We start from the raw sequence: 10,066 nt of genomic DNA on the forward strand, positions 1-10,066 counted from the left end.
TTGACGAATCATTCTATAGAGATGGCATTACTAGACTAGAACACCGCTATGATAAATGTATCAGCCTTGGAGGAGATTATGTTGAGAAATAAAAAAAAAAATCTTAAAAACTTTGTTTTTCTTGGTCAGGCCGGAGACTTATCAATCCACCCTCGTATTTGAACCATCCTCGTACCAAAACAGCTGTGGACCATTCTTACTACGATATTAATTTCGTAATACGGAATTATTATCCACCAAAAAGTGTTCCTGACAACAAAACCCTAGATGGTTTAATTTAGAATTAAAACAATTAATCTGGTCAAAAAGAAATTTCACAAGAATTATAAAGAAAAAAAAACGCTAGCTAACTACGTGTTCTTTAGCCCATCTAGACATAGATAAATTTCTGTGTTTCGACAACATTTTTACGGATAATTTAGGAAATTCTGGAGATTTTTTAAGATTAAACAGTTAATTTCCTGTTTCGAATAATATGACTAATAGCGGTAGGGAAACGAGTGACGGTACGGAAATTGCTGATATATTCTCTAATTCCTTTAAATCTTTACCGTGATATTACAATCATCTCGTGCTGAGAATTTACTCACCTAATTTATCTTCGTTTTTAAGTCTTGGAGGACGCAAACGCTTGAAAATTGGCCAATGCGTCTGAATACGAAAGAGCTGTTTCACCAATTCTTTCCAGTTCGCCAATTTGGAATCCAAAATTTGCCAATTCATCACAGTGAATTTCAGCAAGTGTTGATTTATATAACTTAATTCGTAACATAAAAACCAACGTGCGGGGTATATAGAATGTGTTCTAAATGATTAAAAAATTGTCCTGCAGCTTATTGGGAACATTTTGGAATGATACACGAGGGAATTTTGAGATTGAGGCTGTCTCAATGAATCTAAATGCGTCTTGATTCGTTTAAATGGATCAGAAAACGGGATTCAAACGCATTCAAAAATATTAATTCGCCCCAATCCATATTATTTCTTTTTTGCTAGGAAGATAAAAAGGAACTTTGATTTTCTCCAATTCTTGTGCCCTAAGGGTTTTTAAGTCGCAGAATACGAATCTAAACTCAAAATTTAAAATTCCAAACTGGCAGATTCAGTATGGTGACTTAAACTTTTGAAAATCTAACAGTCGATACATTTTTACTATTAAATTAATATTAAGTACCTAAGATTTACAGAATAATTCTTAACAAGATTCTTCTTTGCCTAAACCTTACGTATTCCAAAGTCAACTGACATCACCAGATACGTCCCACCCAATGTCCAAATTCGATTCGTGATCTCATTAAAAAATGATAAAACGACATTTTTAGGACTTTTCATAACCTAGTAGTTCTGTTTGAGATTTTTTCCAGTACTTTGCGACGCTCGACTCGTAAGATATTTTGTAGATCTTTTCGAAAGCTATAATTTCTATTTAGACTTTTTCCGTATTTGAATTTTATATTCGTTTCATAGTATTTTGATAAATAAAACCGAAACGAAGAGTCCTATCGGAAAAAGGTTACACGATATTTTGTAGATATTTTTGAAGGCTATTTGAAAAAGCTACAATTCTTTCTTTAAATTTGTATCCGTATTTGTCGCCATTTGGTTTGAATGTTTTATTTCGAATTATTTATTTTCGTTGCATAAAAACCAAATTGCGATTCCTGTCAAAAAATGGTTCGAAGAGATTGTAAATATTTTGAGAAGCATTAATTCTTTCAAATTTTTTACGCCCCTTTCTTTGTCTGGCGTCAAATTGAGAATTTTCTTATTACAAAAAAAATTAATTAATTTACATAAGGCTCTATCAGCCTGAAGGTAATGGTCCTGCAAAAAATCAGGTATCTGGAAGAAAAAGTATTCAATGATTTTCAGAATTAAATGAAATTATGAGTTTTAGCTTATGGATGAAAAAAAAACTTTTGAAATTGTTTGAATTAAAATTAAAATTTATTTTAAAAAAAGTTTAAACTAAAATTAATTTTGAATTTTGATTTTTTTTCTAATTTTGCTGAAGAAAGATCTTCTCTTTTAGCTCCATCGAACGACAGAACTTCCGTTTGCCAGCCGGGTGCTTTCCCATTGAGCTGAGAGAGATATCGAAAGAAGAATACTTTTTTTGGAAATATTTAAAGCAAGGAATCTGTATTATCAAAGCAGAAACACTGATGTTTACTAAACTCAACTCGTAGGAAAGCTTTGAAAAGTAACCAGAACTCAAGAAACTCTTTCCAAAAAATGCGCGCGATTTTCATTGTTCATAAGAAAACTCATAATCATTCGAAGAGATCGAGTCATGCACCGAAAACATACTGAACTCATGCTCTGGTAACAAGTAGATAGTTTTCATGGTATAGGACATACATGGTGGTTTTAGCTTCAAAGGCTGATGATCTTATAGTTTTAGGAAATTAATATCAGTTTTGTTTATACTTTAAGTGTTTACGAACAGTCGGCGGATTGATCGAAGCAAAGCAGAAGAAGGACTGGAGAAAAAGAGTATTTCAAATATTTTAAAAATTATAGCCTGATTTCATATTTCCGCCCGCCTTCGTTATACTTATTTAAATAACAATCTATAGTCTATGAAATATTTGTATCAATAGGTAAAGGACTTATTTTAGTGATGGGTCGCTTAAAAGTTGAGCTTTGCGTCTTGACGTTAACCACTCGTGTGTGTCCATCCTTGCCTGGATAAACTTCGAGAACTCGTCCGAATGGCCATTTAGAAGGTGGATATCTCTCGTCAATGACGAGAACCAAAGAGCCCTTCTCCAAAGATTTAGTAGGCTGGTTATATTAATAAATCGTTTGGTAGCGTAGCAGACACTCCTTGGACCACCTTGTCCAAAATCTCTTTATTATCTGTCGTAAAAGCTGCCATCGTTGGAGACGTGATATCTTGATAACAGCCAAGGAAGATTCAGGAACAACAGCTAGCGAACTTCCGATCAGGAATTTACCTGGTGTCAAAACTGCGAAATTATCCGGATCCTCAATAAGTGGACAGAGTAGCCTATAATTGAGAACAGCTTCAGTCTGTGCAAGTAAGGTAGTAATTTTGAGGATGATGGAAATAAAGCTCTGAGTTTCGCATCTGCTTCCTTTAGGTTGGTTCCGCAGTCACTGCGCGAGGTAGCACAGATACCTCGCCTAGCTGTCAACCTTTTGTAAGCTACGATTAAGGCACCAGAATAAGGCACCAGAATAGAGGAATGGACGGGAAGGTGTGACTCGATGTGCAGGCAGCTGTCCCATTAATTGCTGGGCTCGTTTTTGGCGAAATCTTGCGCATCTAACGTATTTCCAGTTGTTGGCACTAACTGGAGCTTGTCCGCCAAGAATCCAGAATTCTTTTTCGACAAATGTCAAGGTATCCTAAGTTCCTCCGTGGAGAGTACGGAAATGAGCATCCCGGATGACCAACTGTGTCAATGGAGAATTTCTTGGTAAGATAAGTGCATGCTTAGTATTCCACGAAATAAATGGTGCTTGAAGTCTTCCTACTAGTCGTAGAAGTCCTTGAGTGTCGATAAAATGTGTAATACGAGCAAGGTAATGAGCACTTTGTAGTCACGTGAATCCAGTGATGTTTTGCTTCTTCTAATTCCTGAGTTGTGAGTGGAGCCTTTGACAGTGGTTCCACTTTTTTCTTAAGGCGAAGAATAAACCGCTTGCAAAGAGCCGTAATACATAGAATGACGCTCCTCGAGACTGGCATCAACAGATGGAGCTTCGAACCTGTTTGGTCAAGATGAAGAGGGTTCCTGAAGTCAGTCTGGACTGTTCCACCAGATTTGATGTTGATTCTTGAATGATGCAAACGCGGTTGTGAACAAACTCCTTCCATCGCCACGGATGATTGCTGATCCAAGTATAGACAATGGCTGAGTCAGTCCAAAGATGAACTAGTGCCTAGTCAATATTCAAGACTTGTATGATATGATGAATTAGCTTTACAAGGAGCACAGCTGCAGAGAACACAAGTCGAGTTAAAAAGAGAAGTATGAACTTTTTCTTCCTGATCAATGGATCTGAGATATACAAGAGCACCAAGAGCTTGTGGAGATGCATAAAAAAAGCCATGAATCTTAATGGAAATCTGTGAAGTTACTCCAAATCATCGAGGAAATGATAATGTAGGAAGCTCTTGAAGTTACTGCAGAAAACGGGTCAATTTATCATACAGCTGAGCTGGCAACGAGTCATTCCAGTCAAGGTTGTTTGATCAAGGCTACTACTCGAAATTTAGTTGTAAGGCTGCTGGCACGGGTTACACCATGATAAGGAAGATAATAGTAACATTGGGATGATTCAGAACTGAAAACTGGAACTAGCTTCATGTGATCTAAAGCCTCATATTGATTTAAAAAATTTTAATATGTTTTCTGAAGTGATGGATGGGCTTGCAGTTTTTTCAATAGTGTCAATAGAATTCGTAGGGCTGTCGTTTTAGAATCCCCGAGATGTTCAGTTGATTTTTTAAGTGGCAATCCTACGATATAACGACCAATATTATCTCGAGAGAGTGTGATTTTGAAATGTTCCTTGCACTCTTGATCTTTGATTGACAGAGCTGTCCATGATGTAGTTGGCATTTTTTCTAGTTTCCAAAATCTCTGGAGAACCTTGCCAAGTTCTTCATCGTTAGATAAGTGATAGCTCTGAACTTCAAATGAAGATTGACAGGTTTCCGATTAGCCAAAAAGTACCCATCCGAAAATTGTGCCTTGTGCGGTTGGAGTATCAACTGAACCTTTCCGAAGACCTTCTTTAATAATTTGGCCATAATAATTATCTCCAGTGATGACGTCCACGTGGCCAGGTGATTGGAAATCAGGGTCTGCAAATGGAATCCCTTTCAAATGCGACCAATTCACGTTGCTGGTATCGATAACTGAACACTTTTCTGTAAGTTGTCGAAGAATATGAGCAATGATAATGCATTCGTATTGGGACTTAAAATAAGGTTTCAGCGTGATTGAAACAGAGCCTCGTGTTTGCCCAGCTCCTACAGCACCAACCCCCTTAACTGTTAATAATGATTGCTGCCTAGGCAAGTGAAGACATTAAGACAATCTTTCAGTAATGAGAGAGATTTGGGAACCTGAATTGACAAGTGCTCTAACTTTCATCCGCTCATCCCTGTCCGAAATGACGATGAGCTGATTCGTAGCTAGAAGAGTCCGATGTGGCGATGAGGTCTGGATAATGGCAACACTGTTCACTTGCACACTTCAATATGAAGTTGAGGATTCAGACTTGATTTCCAGAAACTGAATGAGCCTTAACTGATTGCTGATTAGATTGAAATTCCCGTCTTCGTGATTTCTCTACTGCTTGAAGTGTCTTAGGTTTTCAAAGTGCGATAGATTTGCGTTATGGTTGTGTATAGACTCTCCAGCTCAGTTTCTGATTCTTTTGTCATTCTTTTAAAAGTCAATAAAGAATGCAAGGATGTGTTAATTAATATAAGTTTATGTTCTTAAAAGGAAACAAGAGAATCCCAGGCCTTTTGAAAATCCTCAGTAGTTAATGCAGTGTTCTTTAAAAGATGAGCTGCAGTGCCCTTGAGACTTTGCTTTAAATAATGTAATTTTCAAACAGGTGATCAGTTAGTGTTCGAAATCACCATTGAATAGAAAAGATCCTTGAATGGAAGTCACTTGGACGGTGATTCATCAAAATTTGGTAGATTTAGCTGGGGAAGACGCGGGCCGTATCCTAACATTGCTGTGAAGCCTGAAACTAGTGATCCTGACTGTACCGACGGTGACCTGATCCTATTCTTTGAGATTCGATCCCATAGAGAGCTTATTTTTTCGAGTGCTTCAAGATAACAATCCTGCGTTGTTTTAAAAAGCTGTTGCTGGAAGTAAGAATTTCTGAGCAAACTTTGCTTCTCCCGTGAATCCAGCCGCCTCATAGCAATATTGCTGACGTCATGATTTATTAAGTACTTTACCCAAGCTTTTTTGAGAGCGTTCCTGCGGATTTCAACTTGGTTTAAAGTAATATTCGAAGACACGACACTCATTAAATTGTCTACTGTACTCGCGATAAAATCTATGTGAGACGTTTGCTCATCGATCTGATTTTCGATGTGGCTCCTTTTATTTTGAATTCGATCACCATATCCGGCTCGAAGGATAAAAAAATGTTAAAATGTCACTTAAGAATAAAGAACAACAACCAAATTAAACTGGCACTGGTGAACGAAATCACTAACACTCTTCACATATTAATCCGTTTTTATTGACGACACATTTATCCAAGAACACACATGAGTCACTTGAAGAAATAGATGAAAAAATACACAATTAATAGAATTGTTATTTTCCAATTAAGCACAGTTACTCACAAATTTAATAAGAAATCTGGAAACTTCTCAAGTCCCTAAGTGATATAATGTTTTTGAATACTTAATTAGCGGAACTCATCAAGATTACTTAAATAGCGGTACTCCTCAAGAAAAGAACGAGACTCCTAAAAAAAGATACTTCTGGATGGTCCACAAAGTTGCTTTGTAGGTCGAGCGGTTTATCTTAAACCTAACAAGGAAGAGAGTTTGCCAAACCTTGTGAATGCATTCTGCAAAACATACTGAACTCATGCTCTGCTGACAAGTGGATAGGTTTCATGGTATAGGACATACATGGTGGTTTTAGTTCCAAGGGCCTGATTTAACACAACAAAACGAGACACTTCGAAGATGCTTAAAAAAATTTCTAGCATCAATAACAAAGGAGTCCGACACTAAGACGCCAGCTAAACCAGGTCGCCTTCCCCAAAAAGTGCAGGAAAAGGCTTCTTAGGATGAGAATGAAGTTGCAGACTTCTGAATTATTTGTTTAAAAACAATGCCTCAACAATCGAACCAAAATAACTCCATTGCATGTATTGAATGCAACAGAGAAGTGCATTTGAAACGCGCCAAACTGACCTGAAGATAGTTAATTTGCAAAAATTGCGAGTACTATTGTTGTTTTGATCGATATTTTACTTTCAAATATAATACAATTGAAATAAAAACAGAATTTGGCTTTATATTTGGTAATGTTTATTCAGTTAGCATACATTTCATGAATTATCAGCAATAGTCTTACCTAAACAGCAAGGTCCAACTTTGACAGTATTTTTTTAATGCTCATACTTTTTTTCTTTTTCTTTTTTAATTAATTCACCATGCATGAAAAAAAGTTTGTAATCATCATACCTTTCTAACAATGCTCTATAACTGACCAAATTCTTTCTTAAATGGAAGATACGGGAAAAAGTCTAAAAGGTGTCCGACCTTGACATCCCGATAGAATTACTATATTCTAAGTTTTTAATTATAACCCATAACATCCGAGGCACAGACTCTGTCAAAAAGAGAGTTTACCCCTCATTAGGAGGCGCCATCGAACTTACATAAACAGTCCCGTAATTCAAACTCAAAGTTAGGAAGCTATTGTTTTTAAAAGAAAATGATAAAAATGAGTGAAACAATAATGATACGTGTACTGTAGCGTATTAAAAAGAAGAACTGCAAACTTGGAAATTATAATTAAGGAAGAAACGAAAGATTTGGTAAGAAGGTACGTCTTGAATAACAGCAGGTGAGGTAGATTGTTTTCTGCAGTTTAAATCTTACCTCTCTAAGAAACCTTTATTTTTCCCTTTCAATAATACTTTCTGACTTTGCAGTTCTACTTTTCATTAAACTACAATCCACGTTTCATATTTCGTCCACTTCTTCTTTTATAGTTTTCTTTTAAAAACATTACTTTGCTTATTTGAGTTCGAAGTTCGCGGGCACTATGTAATTTCGTAAGCGCCTGCTAACGAACGGTAAGCACTCCGATTGAGTTTTATAAGGCAACGTGTTTTAGATCGTAGTTGTGGTGCCATATAGCTTCATCTCCCAATAATTCCTTTTTTGAATCTCTCAGAGCGTCTAGCATCCCGGCCGTATCATATACCATTTCACCCTTGCTATTTCTCATGCTGCCTAACTCTCTACTGTTACTTCCTTTTATATCGGTCAATGCCAATTTATAAAACAGTTTCTTGCTTCCTTTAAAGTTGTTTTGCATTTTCTGCTATTCGTATGTCCTGATTTCATCTTTACTTTCCTTGACGGAGACGAAAAATAGAATTTCCTTTTTTTTTGTAGCAGTGGTTTAGAAATAAGGAAAATTGAGAAAAGTTTGTTATTTAAATCCCTAACTTATTAGGTTTTCTTTGAATACACTTTTTCGGGATGTCTCAAATTGAAGCTCTTGGTATGTATGATTCCTATGAAAAATAAAATTCACTTTGTTTTTATAATATTATTTTGTTATATTACTCATTTAGAAATAAGAAAAATATGGCAAGTTTGGTTGATTTAACCCATATGCTGGAAGCTTTTCTCTAAATCCGATTTTCTTCGGAGACAGTTCAGATGTAATTTTAAGATGGTGTTGTTGAACATTTAAAGATTGAAGCATTGCTTGAATAATTAAAAAAATATGTGATCATTAATGTGAAAGAATGATATCCGTATCTTTAATTCATTCAGCAATCTTTTGGTAGAGCTTGTATTAGTTTTCCATTTAAAACAATATGTCCAAGCACAGACAAAATATAAGTGAGAATATGGTAATTATTTTCAATGTGATGAGTAAATCTTAACACTCGAAGCAAATTTTTGGTTGCTGATAAAGATTGCTCTGAAATCGGTGTAGGGATTACATTTTGTGTTTTACGTGAAATTATACGAATTGCGTTACCAGTTTTCAACGAATTTTGTTTTGCAAATTTTATCGTATGAAATCAAAATATCGCACAAAAACATTTTTGACGTTTATAACTCATAAGTTATCGACTAGTATATGAACAGTCTAATAAGCGATCAGAATATTTATTTTTGTCACACTGTTTCTCAAATAATTCGCTAATACAGTAATCGGGGTTTTCTCTACTGCGAAAAAATGAAGGCCAAGTATACTCTTGTCGTCACCTTGGTGGTCATCTTCAAATTTTTTCAGATTCTTTCAACAATGACCACGTATTCAATCTGAATTTATGAAATTCACGAAGTTTCGATATTGTTAGAAACACGTGGCACAAATTCGAAATAAGTCGGTGTCAGTGAACATCAGAATTGTGGGATTTTCTCGGGTTCTCGAATTCACAGAAAAAGCTAAAAATCACCTCCTATATATCTAAAAAACGACCCTCTATGTAAAAATTCAAACTTGGAGCTAAGAAGATATATCAGACTTTCATGCATTTTTTGGGTTCCCGAACATACGAACAACTAATTAAAAAAAAAACATCTCTATATTCAAACAAATAAATCCCTGTGTAAGAAATCAAACTTGGAGATAATAATTTTAGGTGTTTTTTAGTTTTCGAATGCAACTTAAAGAAATTAAATTTTCAAAATCGTCCTTATATATAAAATAATATAACGCTGAATACAAAACCTGTTGTACTTAGGGAAATAAAATCTTTTCGATGAACATAATAATTCCTCCAGCCACGCAATTTATTAAGAAATACGTTTGAAGCATACCCAAGAAATCACGTCCACAAAAATACTTACGAAAATTGGCTTTCAGTCCTGTCAGTATTTCTTTTTTTATTTCTATTTAGGAATGTTAAAAAATTTTTGCAATCATCAAAGCCGTCGCGTCGGTCCCATTGATCTTTGGATCTTCTTAACGCACTGGGGAATAATGTTCTAATATGAACCGAATAATACCCTAGCGGTCGCACGGATCTCAATTTTCCCCGTTTCCGGGCAACATTCCTTGTATTGACGTCAATCTGAACGTATATTTAGGGTTTTGAAGACTTAATTTCATCCTCTACTCAAGGAAAACGATCCATTTCTGCAGAGAACACAGTAGTAGGATCCAGTGATTTTTTCATCAACCTATTGAACCAAGATATGATGTTCCAGTATCCTCGAAAAAACATACTAATCTCAACTTAATTTAAGGGATGGTGGCACTCTTTTTTATCCTCTATTCAGGTAGATCGAAGAATCTTCTGTAATAATCAATGCATTAAGACCAAATGAATCTGAATTTATATT

The sequence above is a fragment of the Belonocnema kinseyi genome, chromosome 5 (assembly GCF_010883055.1).
Source record: "Belonocnema kinseyi isolate 2016_QV_RU_SX_M_011 chromosome 5, B_treatae_v1, whole genome shotgun sequence".
NCBI classification, from domain to species: Eukaryota; Metazoa; Arthropoda; class Insecta; order Hymenoptera; family Cynipidae; genus Belonocnema; species Belonocnema kinseyi.